We start from the raw sequence: 24,126 nt of genomic DNA, 5'->3' as shown, positions 1-24,126 counted from the left end.
CAAGATCTCACCTCGTGGGGCATCAATGATCATGAGGAAGGTGAGGGATCAGCCCAGAACTACACGGCAGGACCTGGTCAATGACCTGAAGAAAGCTGTGACCACAGTCTCAAAGAAAACCATTAGTAACACACTACACCGTCATGGATTAAAATCCTGCAGCACACGCAAGGTCCCCCTGCTCAAGCCAGCGCATGTCCAGGCCCGTCTGAAGTTTGCCAATGACCATCTGGATGATCCAGAGGAGGAATGGGAGAAGGTCATGTGGTCTGATTAGACAAAAATAGAGCTTTTTCTTCTAAACTCCACCCGCCGTGTTTGGAGGAAGAAGAAGGATGAGTACAACCCCAAGAACACCATCCCAACCGTGAAGCATGGAGGTGGAAACATCATTCTTTGGGGATGCTTTTCTGCAAAGGGGACTGGACGACTGCACCGTATTGAGGGGAGGATGGATGGGGCCATGTATCGCGAGATCTTGGCCAACAACCTCCTTCCCTCAGTAAGAGCATTGAAGATGGGTCGTGGCTGGGTCTTCCAGCATGACAACGACCCAAAACACACCGCCAGGGCAACTAAGGAGTGGCTCCATAAGAAGCATCTCAAGGTCCTGGAGTGGCCTAGCCAGTCTCCAGACCTGAACCCAATAGAAAATCTTTGGAGGGAGCTGAAAGTCCGTATTGCCCAGCGACAGCCCCGAAAGTTGAAGGATCTGGAGAAGGTCTGTATGGAGGTGTGGGCCAAAATCCCTTCTGCAGTGTGTGCAAACCTGGTCAAGACCTACAGGAAACGTATGATCTCTGTAATTGCAAACAAAGGTTTCTGTACCAAATATTAAGTTCTGCTTTTCTGATGTATCAAATACTTATGTCATGCAATAAAATGCAAATTAATTACTTAAAAATCATACAATGTGATTTTCTGGATTTTTGTTTTAGATTCCGTCTCTCACAGTTGAAGTGTACCTATGATAAAAATTGCAGACCTCTACATGCTTTGTAAGTAGGAAAACCTGAAAAATCTGCAGTGTATCAAATACTTGTTCTCCCCACTGTATGTAAAGACAAGAATAGTCTGATGGGTGACAATATTAGCCTATCACTTGAATGATGTGTTATCACTTGTGAATGATGCCCAACTTGTGCAGTAAGGAAAGAAACATCTTGCCTTTTTTTGCGACCTTTTTCAAATTGTAGTTGCCTCATGTAGCCTAGCCCATAGACCTATATGTTTTAATAAGGTTTGTATCACAACTAAAGTGGCCAAATAACTTATTCGAATTAACTGGTGTAGAGCCTAACTGGCATACATAGGCTGCGCGTGAGTTTCAAGTTTGGGGAAGATAATGTTCACCATACAAATGTACCTTTATAATAAAGCATTACATGCATAATCGCATTTGTCGTCACTTTTGAGAACAGCGCAAATGCAATGGAAAATCACGTCAAACACATCATCAAAACAGCCTATCATACTTTTAAACTCACCTCACTGGGATGATCAATTTGAAGAAAGAGGTTCAACAGCAGGTTGAAACAGTGTAAAATAAATGGACAGAGCTTTCCAAGGTGATGATTAATTCAAAACACCCATATGCATATTAGAGTTTATGCATAGGCTTATGAGCCCAAGCCCCCCAAAAAACTGAATTAAAATTATGATTGTGCCATTATACAATATATAGCCTGCCGCAGCATTTCCCATACTCGGGACCCCAAGGGGTGCACATTTTGGTTTTTGCCTTAACACCACAGAGTTGATTCAAATTATCAAAGCTTGATGAATAGTTGATTATTTGAATCAGCTGTGTAGTGCTAGGGCAAACACCAAAACGTGCACTCCTTGGGATCCCGAGGACAGAGTTTGGGAAACCTTGGCCTACCGCATATTACGCCTGGTAGAAAAACATAAAACCAAACTGATTTAAGATGTCTTTGATACAGAATTGGTCTAGCCTTTGAGTGTGGACTGTTGTTATGCATACTGGATGGACTGGTTACCTTATGCTACGCTCCAAAATGTATGAGTCTAAGAGAGAACGTATAGCCCTAGGTGATGCTGTTGGTTCATTGATTGTGCAGGGTGGTTTGCAGTTAGCCTACAATTAATTTGTATTTGATTTTGAATAGCCTAGTAATAGGGATTAATTAGGTGACACATTACCTTTAGCTATACAGCATATCTCACCACCATGCGTTTCCATCTCCTCCTCTCTCTCTCTCCTTTCTCGGGCGCGCAGACAGCCTGTCAACAGTTTAGTGAAATGTGTTTGTTTTTTTTGAAAACATGTTACTATCGATGTTCCCGAACAGATTTTAACTTTTCCCAAATTAAGCACTGGGTAGCTGCAGGAACAAAGTTGGAGAGCTCATGGCATACAGAGTTTGGGTGGATATAACCTGTCGGGCAGCGAGAGCATGCTCCTCAAACAGTGGTTGATGAGTGGAGTGAAATAAGTGTTGTTATATTTATTTCTCAGCTGCTCATATTATGCCCCGCTATAAAACCGAAGTAACAAAACGGACCTGCAGGAAAGCTGGCGGCCTTGGAGTGCATACAGATGACATGTCTTTGTTTTCCCCTGCCCCTCTTCCTGCCCATTTTGATAATGGCCCATTCTAAATCGAAATAAATTTGATATATTAGTAAAGACAAGATTCAATTGAGAATAGTCTGATGGGTGAAAATCAATTGATGAGAGAACAGCTGTGCAGCCTGAGGCAAGGAACAGAGCGCAAGCTTTTTTGCTTATTTCTCATATCATCAATAGCCTATAGTCGCACCATGCAGCCCATATATGTTTTGATTTCTAAGCCTTTTTAAGGTTTGTATCGTTCACAACTAAAGTTGCCTAATAACTCTAAACCTAGCATATTGGACCTGTTTCAAGTGATCACTTTTACACTCAATATAGCCACGTCATATGCACACTCGCTCTGTAATGGGAAAAATATCCTTAATTTTTTTCAGCTAAGTTCAATTTTATTCTTCTTACTATAAAATCATATACAATAGTGGCACAGGACATAAGCATATCTTGTCAGCTAAAGGAACAAGCCTACAGCCTATTGCATGGAGCATAGACCGATAACATACTGTAGGCCAACTCGTATTCTGTTCTTCTGAAATACATTTTCTTCATATCATGTATCTTTAGATCCGACTAAAATAAATAATGGATTTATTGTGATGGTGTATATTAGATTTATTAGACTATTTTTTGATATAGATGTTCCAAAGGCACACATCAGCGGTTTGTTTGTGTGGAGGCCTGGAGATGCTAAATGTGTTATGTTAATACAAATTATAGTATCAAACAGTTTGTTTTTTGTTTAGAAAAAGTACAGTACAGTTTTGGTATACTGTGCAACACTAATGTGTAGGCTACCGGTGCTTCTTTTTATGTGGCGCACTCATAAAAACTGCCAACTGTTGTTTTATTAAAATGTTGAATGTAATGGTCTATCCTTGTAGGCTTATGTAGCAAAGCCTTTTCATTGTTAACCTTTACGGGATCGGTGTCCCGTATACGGGACGGTTGAGCTAACGTGCGCTAATGTGATTAGCATGACTGTTGTAAGTAACAGCAAACTTTCCAGGACATAGACATGTCTTATATGGGCAGAAAGCTTAAATTCTTGTTAATCTAACTGCACTGTCCAATTTAGAGTAGCTATTACAGTGAAGAAATACCATGCTATTGTTTGAGGAGACTGCACAACAACAAAAAACGTATCACGGCAACTGGTTTGATACATTCACCTCTGAAGGTAAATAATGTACTTACATTCAGTAATCTTGCTCTGATTTGTCATCCTAAGGGTCCCAGAGATAAAATGTAGCATAGTTTTGTTTGATAAAATCCATTTTTATATTCAAATGTAGGAACTGGGTTCAACCGTTTCAACTCCTGCTGTCTCTGGCTCCACACCCACCCCGCCCGGTCATCTAGATGTGTGAAAGTTAGTGTATAAGCTAGTGATCCATCATGTATGACATTCCTGGGAGTGTGTAAACTTACATTTTGTATTACTATATCATTTGTGTATGTTCTCTGTATTTATGTACTTGAAAATGTACAGTTGAAGTCGGAAGTTTACATACACCTTAGCCAAATACATTGAAACTCAGTTTTTCACAATTCCTGACATTTAATCCTAGTAAAAATTCCCTGGCTTATGTCAGTTAAGATCACCACTGTAATTTAAGAATGTGAAATGTCAGAATAATAGTAGAGTGACTGATTTATTTCAGCTTTTATTTCTTTCATCACATTCCCATTGGGTCAGAAGTTTACATACACTCAATTAGTATTTGGTTTCATTGCCTTTAAATTGTTTAACTTGGGTCAAACATTTCAGGTCGCCTTCCACAAGCTTCCCACAATAAGTTGGGTGAATTTTGGCCCATTCCTCCTGACAGAGCTGGTGTAACTGAGTCAGGTTTGTAGGCCTCCTTGCTCGCACATGCTTTTTCAGTTCTGCCCACAAATTTTCTATAGGATTGAGGTCAAGGCCTTGTGATGGCCACTCCAATACCTTGACTTTGTTGTCCTTAAGCCATTTTGCCACAACTTTGGAAGTATGCTTGGGGTCATTGTCCATTTGGAAGACCCAGTCACTTCCTGACTGCTGTCTTGAGATGTTGCTTCAATATATCCACATCATTTTCCTTCCTCATGATGCCATCTATTTTGTGAAATGCACCAGTCCCTCCTGCAGCAAAGCACCCCCACAGCATGATGCTGCCACCCCCGTGCTTCACGGTTGGGATGGTGTTCTTCGGCTTGCAAGCATTCCCCTTTTTCCTCCAAACATAACGATGGTCATTATGGCCAGACAGTTCTGTTTTTGTTTCATCAGACCAGAGGACATTTCTCCAAAATGTACGATCTTTGTTTCATCAGACCAGAGGACATTTCTCCAAAAAGTACGATCTTTGTCCCCATGTGCAGTTGCAAACCGTATTCTGGCGGTTTTGGAGCAGTGGCTTCTTCCTTGCTGAGCGGCCTTTCAGGTTATGTCGATATAGGACTCGTTTTACTGTGGATATAGATACTTTTGTACCTGTTTCCTCCAGCATCTTCACAAGGTCCTTTGCTATTGTTCTGGGATTGATTTGCACTTCTCGCACCAAAGTACGTTCATCTCTAGGAGACAGAACGCGTCTCCTTCGTGAGCGGTATGACGGCTCCGTGGTCCCATGGTGTTTGTACTTGCGTACTATTGTTTGTACAGATGAACGTGGTACCTTCAGGCGTTTGGAAATTGCTTCCAAGGATGGACCAGACTTGTAGAGGTCTACAATAATTTTTCTGAGGCCTTGGCTGATTTTCCCATGATGTCAAGCAAAGAGGCACTGAGTTTGAAGGTAGGCCTTGAAATACATCCACAGGTACACCTCCAATGATGTATGTTAGCCTATCAGAAGCTCCTAAAGCCATGGCATCATTTTCTGGAATTTTCCAAGCTGTTTAAAGGCACAGTCAACTTAGTGTATGTAAAATTCTGACCCACTGGAATTGTGATACAGTGAATTTTAAGTGAAATAATCTGTCTGTAAACAATTTTTGGAAAAATGACTTGTGTCATGCACAAAGTAAATGTCCTAACCGACTTGCCAAAACTATAGTTTGTTAACAAGACATTTGTGGAGTGGTTGAAAAACGAGTTTTAATGACTCCAACCTAAGTGTATGTACATTTCTGACTTCAACTGTATCAATTGACCAATTCGGCACATTTGGGCAGACTTTATACAAAATAGTCCAGTATTGCAATGCTTCACTTGATCAATCTGAAACTTTGCACACACACTGCTGCCATCTAGTGGCCAAAATCTAAATTGCACCTAAACTGCAATATTATATTGTGGCCTTTCTCTTAAATTTCAAATAATAATAAATAATAATATGCCATTTAGCAGACGCTTTTATCCAAAGCGACTTACAGTCATGCGTGCATACATTTTTGTGTATGGGTGGTCCCGGGGCTCGAACCCACTACCTTGGCGTTTCAAGCGCCGTGCTCTACCAGTTGAGCTACAGAGAACAAAAAAATAAATAGAAAACGCATGTTTTTTTGTTTGTATTTTCCTTTACCAGATCTAATGTGTTATATTCTCCTACATTAATGTAACATTTCCACAAACGTAAGTGTTTCCTTTCAAATGGTATCAAGAATATGCATATCCTTGCTTCAGGTCCTGAGCTACAGGCAGTTAGATTTGGGTATGTCATTTTAGGCGAAAATTGAAAAAAAGGTTCCGATCCTTAAGAGCTTAAATTAGGCCTACATTTTTTTCAAAAAAATGGAATACTTTCCGAAGTAATCGAATACTAACGTCCATTCGGATATTCAAATAACCGTGCCCATCCCTAGCAGAAATTAATTCATATAATACAATGGCAGTGACATCATACAGCTGAAAAATTATACCCATTCTAACAGGGTAAAGAACAGCATATATTGTATAGGCCACGTCAGCCAGGGTATGATCACACCAACACTTCCATGTGTCTTACATGGCTTTCACACCGAATTGGTTTGGAGCGTTTTCCCCCAACTCTGGCACGTTTTCCCCCTTTGTTCAGTTAGTTTGGACTGGTGTGAAGTGTGAACACTATCCGCACTCGGGAGTGCACTAAAAAACGCACCATGGTTCGTTCAAAAAGAGTGGTCTCGGTCCGATTCCATTCGTACTGTGGTTGGGTTCGCTGCTGGTGAGAATGCAGTCCAGACCAAACGAGCGTTTGATAAAATGCACACAGTACTATAACTTCATATTTTCATGCAGAATCTCAAATTATTATTATTATTATTACTACTATGTTACATTTATTGATTTGGGGAGATGGGGGGCTATACTGGGGATATAGGCTGCTGAATATAGCCTATTCACGTTGCAACTGCTATTGCGCTGCTTCCTCCCGCATGTTGTTGGAAGACCAAAGCGAAAGTAAAATGACGTTTGGGATACACGTGTTATGCCTCTTGATAATCATAGATGGATTTAATTTGAGCATTTTTCTCCAATAAACAAATGACTGCATGAACATGGGGTTTTGTTTAGGCATTTTAGTTTGTTTGACATTTGGCAATGTGAAACCAACCAGACAAAAAAATAAAAAAACTATATAACAAATAATTGAACTCTGATTCGACCTGTAGCTCAGAATTGTGTGAAAACGCCCTTACGGTTGCATTGACAAACCCATTAGCTGACTATAACAGCTCCTCTTCAAACTGGTTTAAGAAGAAAAATATGGAACCACTTTAAGTAGCACTTTCAGTAGCACTCTCACACGTCAAACTTTCTAAAATATGAATGCAGTCGGAGTTTGGAGTAATCCATTTAAATGGCAACACAATGCGTATGACAGGCTGGCGGAAGGAAGCCAGCTCATGCTCCTCTCCTCTGTGGCTCACCATGGAGCAGAGCAGCACTGGATCAACCACCTAATGATATGTGAAGTACCATTTGCATGTCCTCTTTGAAATGAGTCTTGTTTCTAATTCAGGCCGGCACAGTCACACTGTTCAGCGTACTGAGAGAGATTTTTCATTACCCTGCTCTGCTGTATGAGATGATGATTACTGAGCGCTCTCTAGCTCTAGCATGCAGGGACATAACTGACCATATTCCTGTTCTCTGAGCCTACTGTACAGCCATATACAGCAAGGCACACACACGCACGTTCATATTACACAGTACACACAGACAGGTGTAAACACGCTCATTCACGCTCATACATACACACCCTTGGAAGCATAGCTACAGCCCACTTCACAGATCACGGGTACCAAGAAGCCCAGTCATCATACTCATAAGTCAAGAACATGCACTCGATTTCCTGATTGATCCAGCGCCACACACACACACACACACACACACACACACACACACACACACACACACACACACACACAATATCTCTCCCTTTGCACTGGGCTTAACTTTCTTTTCTCTTTGTTTGATGGTCATTCTGTCTGGCGGGCACTGCAACTCCAGTACTAAATATACAGCTGCTGTACTATTCAAACATGCACGCACAAGAGGCTATATGGAGTGTCTTCATTTGTTTGTGTTTATTATAATGGAATGTAGGCTAGGCTATTAGCCTACATACCTGTAAACCCCATGGCCTAGGTAGGTAGGTAGGCCTAGGTGTTGCATTTATCGATTTCAACCCTAATAGGCTTACCAGTGACCTTACTCTATGTTAGCCATGGCTGGAAAGTTTTCACTGTTTCTTTTATTTTGGAAGTAGGGGAGGTCTAAGCTGTAAATCCATGCTGACTCTGCAGGCTATATTCAGGACTGGCTCTTGGCTCTGGAGACTGTACTCTCCAGTAGTTTAGTCGATACACACACACTCATGGCACGCACACATAGACACACACACAATGTCTCTCCCCACCCCCACACACACTTTTACTAAGAGATTGTTATTATGCTGTGCGTCAGGGAGTAAGTGGACCTGAATTGATCAGTATTGATTGGCACTGTATTGTCAGACAGTAGTGGTGTCTGACCCCCTCCCCTCTCAGCGCAATCAACCTCACTAAGGTTGGGCGATATTACAATAGTATCGTCTATCGATGATGATTGACAGCCATCGTTGATGGTGAAGACATCGTGATGTGACAGACGATGGTTTAGCCTATTTGAACTTGACTGGAGCCGCATAATAATGAACGGAGTCATACAGCGCACAGCAGGGCAGCACACAAGCGACGTTCAGAGTAATCTTATTTTCTATATAGCCTATTTGTTTGAATAAATATGTTAAAGAAAGCAAGAGAGGAATGCAGGCTAGACAGTAGGGCCGGGACGATACCAGTACCGCGATACACGTAAGTATCGTGGCAAGGAAACAAAACACAAAGCGGATTTAACTTATTTAGGAGAACAGCCCTAATGTTGGAAACAAACATTCATTATGTTGTCATCCAGAGTCACATTTATGTATTTCCCTAGCTATAGCACACAATATTTTACATACAGCGGATCAAAGAGTTAGTTCTGCTTTGTGTTTTCATTTTTGAAAAATATCGCAATACTGGTATCGTCCCGGCCCTGCTAGACCGAGCGGAGAATTCCACCAAAGCCGTGGAAAATGTCCATTCAGAAAATATTGTTATCTTTTTCTCTATCGGAAGACCTGTAGCCTTCACGTGAAGCTTGTTGTTTTTGTCAGCCAATCAGAGCATCACTACAGTCAAAGAAGCTCCATGTGAGGCAAGTGAAGTGAGAGCTCATTAATACAATGCAAGATGGAATTAAAATTATAGAATTAAACGTTGGCGAAGTGAGAAAGACGAGCAACCAACAGGCTGTTGTTTATTCAGAATGGAGTTGGGGGAAAGTGCAGCAAGTAGACTCAATTGGCTAGCTAGATAGCTAGCTGGCTACGTTAGCTTAGCTAGCCTCTCTAGGCTACTCAGACTTAATAGAGGGTCAATCCATTTGAATTCAATCACTTTTTGACAGCATCCCTTTTGATTTGAACAGAACTGTCCATACATGCCCATGGAAGAAGTGGTGAGAAAGTGATTTTTTTGGAGATAAAGGTGCTTAAAGTTTACCCATTTTGCATCACTGGAAAAGATAAACGGTTGAGTTTGATAGAATTTAAAAACTTACAAACAGGGTTGACAATTTTTTTTTTTTTTTACCTTTTAACGTCAATTGTTAAAAAAAAAATGTCAACCCGATTTTCTTTGCATATTCGCATACAGTGCATTCGGAAAGTATTCAGACCCCTTCACTTTTTACACATTTTGTTATGTTACAGCCTTATTCTAAAATGGATTAAATCGTTTTTTTCCCCTCATCCATCTACACACAATACCCCATAATGACAAAGCGAAAACAGGTCTTTAGAAATGTTTGCAAATGTATTAAACATAAAAACAGATACCTTATTTATTTAAGTTTTCAGACCCTTTGCTATGAGACTAGAAGTTGAGCTCAGGTGCATCCTGTTTCCATTGATCATCCTTGAGATGTTTATACAAATTGATTGGAGTCCACCTGTGGTAAATTCAATTGATTGGACATTATTTGGAAAGGCACACACCTGTCTATATAAGGTCCCACAGTTGACAGTGCATGTCAGAGCAAAAACCAAGCCATGAGGTCGAAGGAATTGTCCGTAGAGCTCCGAGACAGGATTGTGTCGAGGCACAGATCTGGGGAAGGGTACCAAAAAATTTCTGCAGCATTGAAGGTCCCCAAGAACACAGTGGCCTCCATCATTCTTAAATGGAAGTTTCGAACCACCAAGACTTTTCCAAACTGAGCAGTCGGGGGAGAAGGGCCTTGGTCAGGGAGGGGACCAAAAACCGATGGTCACTCTGACAGAGCTCCAGAGTTCCTCTGTGGAGATGGGAGAACCTTCCAGAAGGACAACCATATCTGCAATACTCCACCAATCAGGCCTTTATGGTAGAGTGGACAGAAGCCATTCCTCAGTAAAAGGCACATGACAGCCCGCTTGGAGTTTTCCAAAAGACTCTTAGACCATGAGAAACAAGATTCTCTGGGCTTGAGAGGATCTGCAGAGAAGAATGGGAGAAACTCCACAAATACAGGTGTGCCAAGCTTGTAGCATCATACCCAAGAAGACTCTAGGCTGTAATCGCTGCCAAAGGTGCTTCAACAAAGTATTGAGTAAAGGGTCTGAATACTTATGTAAATGAAATATTTCATAGGTTATGTTTATACATTTGCAAAAATTTATAAAAACCTGTTTTTGCTTTGTCATTATGGGGTATTGTGTGTAGATTGATGAGGGGGAAAAAAACTATTTAATCAATTTTAGAATAAGGCTGTAACATAACAAAATGTGGAAAAAGTGAACGGGTCTGAATACTTTCTGGATGCACTGTATGTTGTAGCGTAGACCCTACGTTAAATCATCCTTGGTTTTTGTGTTGAGCCTGCCATCGGTTGAGACACAACATAGGGTGGGTGTCATTTCAATCATAGGTCCATTCTATGAATTCTGTTTATCACTTCAGACCACTGCAATTTATCTGGTAAACCATAGCTGGTACACTATTAAATTAATATAAAATAATTAACTATTTACTACCACAAAGATGGCCGCTGGTCTACCCACCATTAACTTGTCTATCCTATGATCTATATTCTTATGACTTCAATAGGTTTCCTATGAAGGATTGACAGTATAATTAAAAACAACAGATATTCCCATTCTCTTAATGTGTGGACCTCCAACCATCTTTGTGGTACCATTTGGAAGTGATTTTAAATTTGATTCCCATTTTAGTACATTTATTAGCCAAAACATGACACCCACCCTGTATTCAAGAGCTTGTTGTCTCAACCGATGGCAGGCACAACATAAAAACCTCTGATTATCTAAAATAGGGGTCTAAGCTACAATATATGCAACTTTTTACATTTGTTAAAACATTTCAATTTTTATTTAATGTTTTTTTTTTTTCAAGAAATTATAAGATGGTTTGACAATTTCTTTTAAATTATATAAATCTCAACCGTTTATGCAAAATAGGTCAACTTTGAGCACATGTTTTGTGTTTAGTGTGTTTAATGTGTTTAGTCCAAAAAGTCACTTTCTGCGTACTTCTACAATGGGCAAATATGTATGGAAGGTTTTGTTCAAATCAAAAGGGGTTCTGTCAAAAAGTGATTGAATTCAAATGGTTTTAGGCAACCCTGTAGTCAAGACAGGCACTGTCAGACGGGATGATAAATGATGCTTCTCTCTCTCCTATCTGCTCTGCTCCTATCTCGCACACCCCGCTCATCCATCTTTGCTCCATGTGCGTGCTACACAGCCACAGACACACACCCACCTGTTACATACTCAAGCTGCCTCCACCAGGAAGGATATTAGAAAAGATTTGCCCATTTGAACAACATTATCTTTTGTCATGATTTCACGCTATAGCCTAATGGTGGTTATAGGAGGGTTTTGTTTTTCCCCCAATTATGATAATTTTGGGGGTTTACCAAGAGGGGCGATAACATTGTATATTAGTGTTTTATTAGTACATAATCACGATAGGACAAAAGTTGACATTGCCCAACTGTAAACCTCACCTGATCACCCTGTCGTCCCCCTGCCCTCACCCATATTTGATCACCCCACCCTCTTACATAACCTTTCACATCACTCACTCCGGTTCTGAGAAACCCAACACCATTTTTTACTGAGCCTACATCAACCCTATTCCTCATCCCACTACTCTGTAGCCTACCCTCGGCTTGCCCCCAATCCGACAACCTCCACCGACACACCACACACACCGACCTCACATGCACTGGCACTAGCACGTTGAGTGCAATAGTCACCTGGCTCACCCTGCTGCTGTCGTGTTGTTCAGGAGAACATTCCGGTGCACAGGAAGAGGAAATCAGGAAGTACAGAGGGGCAGGGCATTGGCACGGTGGGGGAGGTCAAGGATACAGAGGGATAGTCATCAAAGACAAGGTAGAGGGTGAGTGAGAGAAATACAGACAACAGAGAGACATGGGAAGAAAGGAGGGAAAGATAGAGAGAGAGGAAAGGAATAAAGGTGTCTCCGCGTGCTTCCCAGCCAAAACAGTTCGGAAGAGTTTTGTTAATTTTCGACTTCGGTAAGGTTCTTTTCGGCTGTTCCGGCACACATTTATTTCTCGGGGCAAGCCGAAGTCTACGCGTAAGGATTCTTCAATTAAGTCTTTGTTGTCATTCAATGAGAGACAACTCGTTTTCATGCACATTCTTTCATTGAGAAATACTGCACCAAACATCTTAGTTAGATGTAAAATTTCACGACTAAATGGACAAACACTATTGCTGCTTTTTTCATTTTTCCAAGCGATGGTCTTTTAAGGGACTATGCAAACAGTTGTTCGGTTCACCTAGCTGAGTTCGGCTAGGTGCCAGCCGAACTGAAGCATGTTGATGCCTTAAGAGGAAGAGAGAGGGAGAAAGAAAGAGAGATTGGGGAAAGAGGGAGAGAAAAGCCAGAGGATTTATCTGTTCAATAAAAGTTTTGTTTGACTTCAGTATAAAGTCTGACATTTATAGTGTCGTAGCTACATGAAAATAGGTCAATGAACAGAGGCTTTATCTGAGTAGTTAAATCCGTGGAGGATCAGAAGATCTTAATAGTTTGCTCTATTTAACTGGTGAGTTTGTGTGTTTAGGAGACTATGGTGTGTGCCACTGAGTGATTGGATTTAGGCCTTGTGTGTGTTTGTAAGACACAGACCGAGCCCCTGGCATCCACGTCTCCTCATCACACAATAGATTCACTGCTGGATTGATGAGCCTGTAACTGACAGCAGCTACACACACACACACACACACCCCTCTGGCGGACTGTACACACTCATAACACCTCCTCACACATCTTCCATCCCTATCAGAGCTCAGTCAGCCTACTTGGAATGTTATTACTGGTTAACAAATTAACCTTATGACTCAGCTAAAGTAAAGTAGCAAAATGAACGTTTTGATATGTGTTTCTGTCTTTTGGCCTAGTTCTTCTCAATTGTGGCAGTGTAGTTTTCCTCTGGCTACCTGGAGGCTTTGTTAAGGTTCTCTCTGATGTTTCACTCAAAATGTCACCCATTGAACTTTTAAACAATTGGTAGTTGTCTCATCGGTTCCCTAATAACAGAGAACAGTGGTTCTAACTTCTTACCATTTGTTCCTCTTGTGTTCCAGGCAGCAGAACTGTGCTAGACTTCCCCCGTCCCCGCGTCACTGATTCCCCTGCTCACCTGTGAGTCAACACACACACGGACCACGCCCGATTCACCTGCACAGCTGACGCCTGGAGGAGGTAGGCTAAATGAGTAACAACAGTGTGTGTGTGTGTGTTTGCATGTATGTGTTAGTATCACTGTTATTTTACAGCAGCAGGGCAATACGTGGTTGGCTGTAAAAGTGAAGGAAGTCATGCCAAGTGTGTTGCATGCTTGTCTCTATCTACAGTTTTATTGCCTTCAGATGACAGCTTGAAAGACTGGTTGACAATACTCAGTGAAACACCCCACCTCCCACCAGTAGAGTTTGGGGTTTCATTTGCGTAGTCGACACGGGACTCTTGATTTATTTGTGCCTGCCTCTATCTATGCATATGTTTGTTGTAGTTTAAATGTTGCCAACATTTTTATGTGGTTCTACTCTTATTGAGAGATTGAATGTGGGTGTAAGTGTATATGCTCGTACACGTACCCATTAGGGATACTGAAAGTATTCTGTGCGACCAGCCTTAACCTTGGGGCATCACCTGATCCTCTGTTTGGTATGTAACAGCCGTCCTGTGTGTTGTCAATGTTAACCCCCCTGGCTGTTAAGGGGTGTGTTTGATGTCTGTGGCTGTGTCTTAGGTCCTATTCCCACTATGAGTGAGGAGCGGAGTGGCGAATGAGATTTCTACTTTTCAATTCACATTACATCCTTGCCTTACCTTTCGTTGTGGCTGGCAAAGCGACATTCTTGGTCAAATTGACCCTAAATATCACAGTAGCCACTAGCCGTAAGCACAAACTATTTAACAATCCGAGCAACTTTTCTTCTAAAATATATTACACTATTAAATAATGCAACAATTGACAAGCATGGTTTCTTTTCTCATCCGTACACATTCAATTAGCTGAAAATACACAGCTAACTCCTGTTAGCTAGCTATCTAACAAACAACATTCTTCATGATCAAGTGACGTCAGCATATCAATAATGAACGTTTACCCCTCCCATACGAACAAAAGTACAGTAACGTTATGTCACGATTTTGTTATCTCAATGGTTGAACTCAACTATCACTTGAGCTTTGAATAATTCCCAGAGGTTGTAAGGCTCTGGTTAACGAAGAATTAAACAAATTCCCAGTCTGCAATTGATCAGTCCTTTTATTCAGAGAGCGCTCTGCCGCTAAAAAGAACAGTCTTTTTATATGCGTTCACACAAAGGAACTTGCTCCGCCCACCTTTAGGCGGCCTGTGACTTTCCACAGTATAGAATGTTTAAGTTTAACAGTTTCTAGGTCTCCTTCCCTGTTGGAATGTTTATGTTTGACAGTTTCCAGGTCTCCTTCCCTATTGGAATGTTTTATTGTCTTATAACTCTAACACAGTTTGCACAGTTATACAGTATCGGGGTGGAATATTTTAGTCATTACAATAAACATACAAATTCATCTATCACGTTATCATACAGTGTCATTCATATTATAATGTAGGCTACACAGCTAGGTAACGTTAGCTAGCAAGCTAGTTAGCTAGCTAAACAAAATCATTTCTGCATCTTCACATCAACGTGCTGTCTGAACCATAGCTAGAGAGGAGCTCTTAGTCTTACACTAGCGTATTAGAGTTACCTTAGAACAAACCAGGCTTCATTATCATGGAAGTCATTATGAGGTAAAAGCAAATTGCGACTGACATTGATCATTCCTTGTGGAATTGCTTCTTGCCTGGATGTCGGTGGCTCAGTGCAGTCAAGCAGCGACAATTTCAGAATGTAACAGGCTGTTTCTACAATTTCAGAATGTAACAGGCTATTTCTACAATTTCAGGTAAAAAAAATAATGGAGTTTTTTTTTCTCCAAAAGTCTTAAGACCTTACGGCTGCCTCTACCTCTTACTCCTATGAAATGGATCTACACTTATCCATATAGTCCTGGTTTTACTGTACTGGTAATATTCACTTAAATGCAGTACGTCCAATAGGGGTGGGAATTGCTAGGGACCTCACAGTACGATATTATCACGATGCTTAGGTGTCGATACGATATGTATTGCGATTCTCACGATTCTATATGTATTGCAATTCAATACTGTGATTTTATTGAGAGTCCATGTTCGAAACATATTGCTCACCATGCTGCAGAGGGACAAGAGAGAGCCATGAGAAAACACGTTTTGGTCAGTCATGGAAATAAAAGTGCTGTAAACAAATTGGCTTCCTATTTGGGCAGCAGGTAGCTTAGTGGTTAAGAGCGTTGTGCCAGTAACCAAAAGGTCGCTGGTTCTAATCCCAGAGCCGACTAGGTGAAAAATCTGTCGGTGCCCTTGAGCAAGGCACTTAACCCTAATTGCTCCTGTAAGTCGCTCTGGATAAGAGCGTCTGCTAAATGACTAAAATGTAAATGTAAAAATGTATTTAAAAAGATGGAGAACAAGCTATGAAGGAAAAAATACTGGAGTTTTGGTACAGCCAACCAGCCCCCCCATCACTAATGACCAATGTGAGTCATGTTTAAAGTCCAGTACTGTCTGAATCCACTGTAGTCCTACTAAGCTACACCACAGGCTTTTAGAGGTAGTAATGCAGTTGGCTGCTATTAGCTTTCCCTCTTTCTGAGTCGGAGCATTCCCCCTGTTCTCTAAAGTGGCTGTCTACCCCAGGGGAAAGGCCCAGTGCTAGATTGCACCACAGCAGTAGATTAAAGTGGTAGTAAATTGAAGTCGATGCAAAGGTCTCAGTGAAATGATGATGAATACTTTATATGCATAGCTGATTCTGATTGGGGTTAAAAGTACCACTGCTCAGCATGACGGCCTAGTGTCAGGCTTTAGAAATTAGCTGTAACAGTAAGCCTCATGAAAGCTGACTCAATGGTGTGTAGATGAGGGTTCATCTCATCCAGTCAGAAAGGAGAAGTGCAGATGTCGCATTGCCTTCTGCTGATGTGTAAACCTTACTACCTCCTAATGTTATTCATGTAAAGATTTGTGTAAGCCTATGTCATGGCAGAGAAGAACAAGGCGTCTATAGCGACCTTCACCGTATCGCCACCTCCCCTCGCACCAACTCCCCAAACTTCCACTGCCCTTCACCCTACTTCAGATCACAGGCAACCAAGTGGAGGAGAAGAAGGTAGGTCGCCCCTTATACCTTGCCCGTGCACCCTTCTCCTACGTGTGTGTGCATGATGCAAATGCGTGCGTTTTCGCAGTGCACATGTCTGCAAGCATATGTGTGGGTTTGCGGCTGTGTGTGTAGCACTCCCTGCCCATGCTTCTCCTCCAGGCTAGCGTTCTGTCTGTATGACGGAGTAGACCACAGCAGTGACAGTAGAGGTTATCAGGGATAGAGTGCAAAACAATGTCACAGGAAATCAATGGAGACAATCACAGCAGGGCCAGGAGAGGCAGCACAGAGACGCTGCGCCTGACAAGATCTGTCACTGCCAGGTATAATAGGGAAGCACAGCAGACCTGGAGGACACACCAACACAGGGGTGAAAAGCAAGGGCTGCAGTGTGTGTGCAAGCTTTTCCAAGCCTCCACTTTATCTCAAACACTGCAGCCCTTCAGGACCGGAGTCAGGCTAAGTTGGTCAAATCCATCACACAACAGTCCCGGGAAAACCATAGATAGGCCGTTATCATATTCATGTGGCCCATGGGTTTGGTTAGGGTCAGAGCTGTGGTCAGGTTGCAGGGAAAGCCAGTGGGGTGAGATCAGGTAGACGTAGAGACGGTCATCCTGGAATAGCTTGAGACAGACTCAGCACAAGAACCCTTCAACAACCAGAGTATAATAGAGCTGAACTTTCTGCATCGTTACACATTCACAGCCCACTGAAGCGACAGTAAGGTCCTAGTCATCTCCACCACTCACTAATCATCTATTCATTCATTAGAAGGTCACAGTTTTCACTCATTACAACAATTTTGTCTCATTAGGATGCTAACATTTTGGCAAACTGAACAGACATTAAGGGTTGTGTGTGATCTCCTTCAGTCACTCTCTATCAGTTTGCAAAGTACCGTTTGGCTACATTTATTTCAGCACTTAATTCTAGTCTTCATGTATATTTTACCTCGGCCCTGGGGGTTGTGCATGAAGAACACACAGCCCAGTCTCTGTTGTAGTCTATCTATACCAGGGCTGTTATTCATAAAGCAGCTCAGAGTAGGAATGATGATCTAGGATCAGGTCCCCCTGTCTACATAGTCTTATTCAATATGACCTAAAAGCCAGAAGTGGTCATAGATCAGCACTCCTACTCTGAGACTCTTTATGAATACGGGCCCAAGCCCTGTATGTCTGAGCTATAGTCCCAGAGAGCAGGGTTGCCGTCCTGTCAGGGTGTGTTGTCCCACAGTGCTGTGAAGTGATGCCCTATCGCTGCCGGCTGTCTGCCAGTCATATGCGTCACCATATGCTCCCAACACAACCGACTGCCCCATCTTACCGTCACCACAGCTAATATTAGACTATTCATGTTATATTACTGTAGAATCCCTCCTCGGGTCACTCACCACTGCCTGCCACCCTCTCAAGTTGTCAATGTCGTCTTTGTACGACTTAGCCTACATTTGCGTATGCCTAATAGTAGTATGGTCGTGGATTGTGTGTGTAGTCCTTTGTGTCTTTGATCAAAGTATCTGAAAGCAGCTGAAGTTGTGTATGGGTTTCTCACCTCTGTCCTAATGTGTATTCCATGTGTTATATCATTAATTATAAACTGGGGGGTTCGAGCCCTGAATGCTGATTGGCTGACAGCCGTGGTATATCAGCCGGGTATGACAAAACATTTATTTGTACTGCTCTAATTATGTTGGTAACCAGTTTATAATAGGAATAAGGCACCTCTGGGGTTTGTGGTATATGGCCAATATACCACGGCTAAGGTCTGTATCCAGCACTCCGTGTTGCGTCGTGCATAAGAACAGCCCTTAGCCGTGGTATATTGGCCATAAACCACAGCCCCTTGGGCCTTATTGCTTAATTATGTATATTCTATGCGTAGGCTACCTCTATCTCAAATGCATTATTATCCTGTGTGGCGGTCTGTTCCACAAGTGACTTATTCTTGACCTTGGTCACTTGGCATTGTCACGATACAGTAACCGCTCTCTCCATCTGGAGCGTGTGTTGTGTACAATAATTCCTCTGGTAGCTGTAGCTCTCTCGTTGCTCTCTCTGTGATTATGATTTGCGAGTAGTGTAATTACCAGCTCCAGTGTGTGTTTGCATTGTGTGGGCCAGGGCTGCACGGTGCACAGGCACTCCGAGAGGGAGTTGGCTGGGGAAGCATCTTCAGAGGCCTCAGTAATTGCTATGGGAGTAATTAAAAGGCATTAAATTCCTGCTTTACATCTTCTGTAGTTGGGGCCAGAGCTGTGTCTTCCTGGGGGCCTCAAAACCCGTCATGTTCCTGTGGCTCCTATGTTTCCTATGGCCCTTGCCATTTTCTGCCTCTCCTACTTAATTCTATTTAGCGCTTCACATTGTTTGGGGATAAACCTCATCCCTTTCACCTATGTGTGCCATCCTCCGTGCCTTGGGTTGCGATGGGTCTGTCTGGAAGGGTTTTCTTGCAGCTGCTATTTTGGGCTGTGGCAGCCCATCTCTTTCCGTTTTGGAAAGGTTCTGTGAACTGTGAAGGCTAGCGAAGACATCAAATAACATTTCACATTTAGTTGAATTAGAAACGTGTCAGTGCACTGCATAACAAGATGTGTTTGCCAAACACGTCCTGTTTTAGTTGTGTGGCTGTGGTAGTCTGTGTCGGTCTGTCCTCCCTCCAGCTTGTGCATAATAGTTGTGGCCCAGTTCTACTGTGTCTGTCGGCCTTGGCTCAGTGTTGTGGACACCCAGAGACATGACAGAACTTCCACTCTCTCCTGACTGGCGTTCAGCTAAATAAAGGGCCCTTTCTCCAGCTGCTGCAGCTGGGACCTATCTGGGATTGGGACTGATAGCGTATCGCGACCAACGCGCCGGATGAGGAAAGATGTTGTGCAGGATCAGAGCAGGACCCTTCGGAGGTGGCCTTGGAATTGCCTGTATTTCTCCAAAACAAAGACATTATACATTTGTGTGGTTGACTGGTGCTCAACTGACTGTGGGTTTTTGTTCACTGTGAATGAGTTTTGTACACGGTGTGTGTGTGTGTGTGTGTGTGTGTGTGTGTGTGTGTGTGTGTGTGTGTGTGTGTGTGTGTGTGTGTGTGTGTGTAATGCTGTCTTATGCCAAAAGTGAATCACAGAGGATTGTTCAGAATGTACAGAAGTTTCATTCACTCTCTGCCTTGTGAAATGTAACACTCAATATTATTCAAATTCAGCTGAATAGAATGATGAATAGAAGCTGTGTGGAAATGATTGCGATCCACACAAAACATATTTTTCCTCATACCAGTAGCTAACATCATTAAACAATGTCATACTGAGAAATTGCCTGGATCATAAGCTTACTGGAGACAGATGTTGGGATGGAATGAGAAGGCGAGATACAGAAACACAGGGATAAAGCAAAAGAAGCCGATGGCGATGAAGGAGAGGAGAGCGTTTGAGCGGAGAAGAGACTGAATAAAATGGAGATAGATTAGCCTAGGTATAGAGGGACAGAAAAAGGGAGAGTAAAACATTAGAGCGAGAGTTTGAGCGGAGAAAAGAAGACTCTGAATAAAGTAGGGGTAGATTAGGAGTCTAGGGAGGCTTTTTATAGTGAGAGGGCAGTGGTGAAGCCTGATTCTTTGTGACTGTCATATTAAGGCGCGTCATTTTGGTTCAGTGGACATGTTCCTGCTTTCTTCCCTCAACTCCGTCACTCTCTCCCTCTTTCGGTTCCCCCCTAGCGTTCTACTGTTATGTCGCTTGACATTCTCTCCCCATTTCTCAATTTTCTATTCCCCCTTCCCCTCCTTAGCTGAGTATAACGTAGCCTAGTTGTGTGTATCCTCGTTTGTTTCTCTCTGATAACGCCATGGCGAGGGAGGGTGAGAATGGACAGAAGGAGGGGTAGAGTAGGGTTGGGCGATATTACGATAGTATCTGAAATCGAAGATGATTGACAGCCATCGTCGATGGTGACGACATTGTGATGTAACAGACTATGTATAGCCTATTTCAACTTGACTGGCACCACGCCGTAAGGAGCTGACCGGGCAGCCCACAGCAGGGCCATGCCAAGTGGTCTATTCCTTTGCTGTAGCCTGCATAACCTATTTCAATAAATATGCTATTAACAATTTAAAGAATGCAAGAGAACAATGGAGACAGAGTTCAGATTTTCACCAAAGCAGCGCAAAATGTCCAGTCAGAAAATGATTTTTTTTCTATCTCAATTTTAGATGATCTGGGCAGTATAGCCGACACCTATTTAATTTTTTATAGCAGACACTTCAGTGTCTTAATTATTTTGAAAATGTTGTATTTTCTCTCCGTTTGATATGAGAATGACCAGTTTTTATGCATGCTGGCTTTCTCTGGCCACGCTACTTCATGATCAAACAATGATTTTATCTAACGGAGTTCTCCGAAAGGTTTAAGTTGTTTTGAATAACCTAACCTAACCACTGCATGATATGGCAACTGCACCACCCTCGATCGCATGACGCTACAGGGGATGTTGCGGACAGCCCAGTACATCACTAGGGCCGAGCTCCCTGCCATCCAGGACCTCTATATCAGGCAGTGTGAAAGGAAGGCCCGGAAAATTGTTAGACTCCAGCCAACCAAGCCATAGACTGTCAAGTCTGACATCAACAGGCTCCTGAACAGCTTCTATCCCCAAGCCATAAGACTGCTAAATAGCTAGCAAAATGGCTACACGGACTATCTGCATTGACCGTTCTATTTTATTTTATCTCTATACACACTCACATATTCACTCTATGCACACTCTACACACTCCAACACACACAATTTGCTCACACACATAACACGCACATACATTCATACTGACTCTACACACACTAGGCTTGTCACGATACCAACATTTTACTAACGATACCAGGCCAAGTATCACGATACCGAGTAGTATCGTAATACCACGATGGTATTGCCCGTCCCCCAGACGCTTGTTCACGTCTTTTTAAACGTTCTCCACACTTCTACTCAATACAACACATTGATTTTAACTTCACCCTGTCCAGTGTATAATAGAATACTGCATAGAATGGCTGATTCGCTAATATTTGCAAAGGCCTACCTGTGATTTGGTTGCAAGACTGAGAGGAAGGAATATACATCAGTGTGGAGGCTGCTGAAGGATGGCTCATAATATTGGCTGAAACGGCGCAAATGGAATGGCATCAAACACATAGAAACCATGTGATACCATTCCACTAATTCCGCAACAGCCATTAAGACGAGCCCGTCCTCCCAAATTAAGGTGCCACCAACCTCCTGCGAAATACATGCAGATCATTATGCATGTATATCACAGGAGGTTGGTGGCACCTTAATTTGGGAGGACGGGCTTGTCTTAATGGCACATTGTAAATATGGTATTGGCACTGACCCTGGAACTGACCCTGTATATACAGTTGAAGTCGGAAGTTTACATACAAATATGTTTAAACTCACTTTTTCACAATTCCTGACATTTAATCATAGTAAAAATTCCCTGTCTTAGGTCAGTTAGGATCACCACTTTATTTTAAGAATGTATAATGTCAGAATAATAGTAGAGTGATTGATTTATTTCAGTTTTTATTTCTTTCATCACATTCCCAGTGGGTCAGAAGTTTACATACACTCAATTAGTATTTGGTAGCGTTGCCTTTAAATTGTTTAACTTGGGTCAAACGTTTCGGGTAGCCTTCCACAAGCTTCCCACAATAGGTTGGGTGAATTTTGGGCCATTCCTCCTGACAGAGCTGGTGTAACTGAGTCAGGTTTGTAGGCCTCCTTGCTCGCACATGCTTTTTCAGTTCTACCCACACATTTTCTATAGGATTGAGGTCAGGGCTTTGTGATGGCCACTCCAATAACTTGACATTGTTGTCCTTAAGCCATTTTGCCACAACTTTGGAAGTATGCTTTGTCCATTTGGAAGACCCATTTGTGACCAAGCTTTAACTTCCTGACTGATGTCTTGAGATGTTGCTTCAATATATCCACATCATTTTACTTCCTCATGATGCCATCTATTTTGTGAAGTGCACCAGTCCCTCCTGCAGCAAAGCACCCCCACAGCATGATGCTGCCACCCCCGTGCTTCACGGTTGGGATGGTGTTCTTCGGCTTGCAAGCCCCCCCAGTTTCCTCCAAACATAACGATGGTCATTATGGCCAAACAGTTATATTTTTGTTTCATCAGAAAAAGATCCTCCAAAAAGTATGATCTTTGTCCCCATGTGCAGTTGCAAACCGTAGTCTGGCTTTTTTATGGCGGTTTTGGAGCAGTGGCTTCTTCCTTGCTGAGCGGCCTTTCAGGTTATGTCGATATAGGACTAGTTTTACTGTGGATATTAGATACTTTTGTACCTGTTTCCTCCAGCATCTTCACAAGGTCCTTTGCTGTTGTTCTGGGATTGATTTGCACTTTTTGCACCAAAGTACGTTCATCTCTAGGAGACAGAACGCGTCTCCTTCCTGAGCGGTATGACGGCTGCGTGGTGCCATGGTGTTTATACTTGCGTACTATTGTTTGTACAGATGAACGTGGTACATTCAGGCGTTTGGAAATTGCTCCCAAGGATGAACCAGACTTGTGGAGGTCTAAAATTTTATTTCTGAGGTCTTGGCTGATTTCTTTTGATTTTCCCATGATGTCAAGCAAAGAGGCACTGAGTTTGAAGGTAGGCCTTGAAATACATCCACAGGTACACCTCCAATTGACTCAAATTATGTCAATTAGCCTGTCAGAAGCTTCTAAAGCCCTGACATCATTTTTTGGAATTTTCCAAGCTGTTTAAAGGCACAGTCAAGTTAGTGTATGTAAACTTCTGACCCACTGGAATTGTGATACAGTGAATTATAAGTGAAATAATCTGTCTGTAAACAATTGTTGGAAAAATTACCTTATTTCCATAAGTATTCAGACCCTTTGCAATGAGACTCGAAATTGAGTTTCTACAACTTGATTGGAGTCTACCTATGGTGAATTCAATTGATTAGACATGATTTGGAAAGGCACACACCTGTCTTTGAAAGGTATTCAGACCCTTTGCTATGAGACACGAAATTGAGCGATGGTGCATCCTGTTTCCATTGATCATCCTTGAGATGTTTCTACAACTTGATTGGAGTCCACCTGTGGTAAATTAAATTGATTGGACATGAAGTCCCACAGTTGACAGTGCATGTCAGAGCAAAAACCAAGCCATGAGGTCGAAGGAATTGTCCGTAGGGCTCCAAGACAGGATTGTGTCGAGGCACAGATCTAGGGAAGGGTA

The 24,126-nt window shown here is 42.3% G+C and overlaps 1 protein-coding gene across 2 annotated transcripts in view; it reads left to right on the top strand.

The window, feature by feature from the left end:
* Positions 1–24,126, top strand: part of LOC121567374 (signal-induced proliferation-associated 1-like protein 3) — a 103,954-nt gene that overhangs the window by 40,640 nt on the left and 39,188 nt on the right. For both annotated transcript variants that reach the window (XM_041877379.2, XM_045217012.1), the window contains one exon: positions 13,708–13,825. The gene's annotated coding sequence lies outside the window, so the exon portion shown is untranslated. The remainder of the gene's footprint in view (positions 1–13,707; positions 13,826–24,126) is intronic.

Source organism: Coregonus clupeaformis, chromosome 6 (genome assembly GCF_020615455.1).
Source record: "Coregonus clupeaformis isolate EN_2021a chromosome 6, ASM2061545v1, whole genome shotgun sequence".
Taxonomy (NCBI): domain Eukaryota; kingdom Metazoa; phylum Chordata; class Actinopteri; order Salmoniformes; family Salmonidae; genus Coregonus; species Coregonus clupeaformis.
This window is presented reverse-complemented; position numbering and strand designations above follow the sequence as displayed.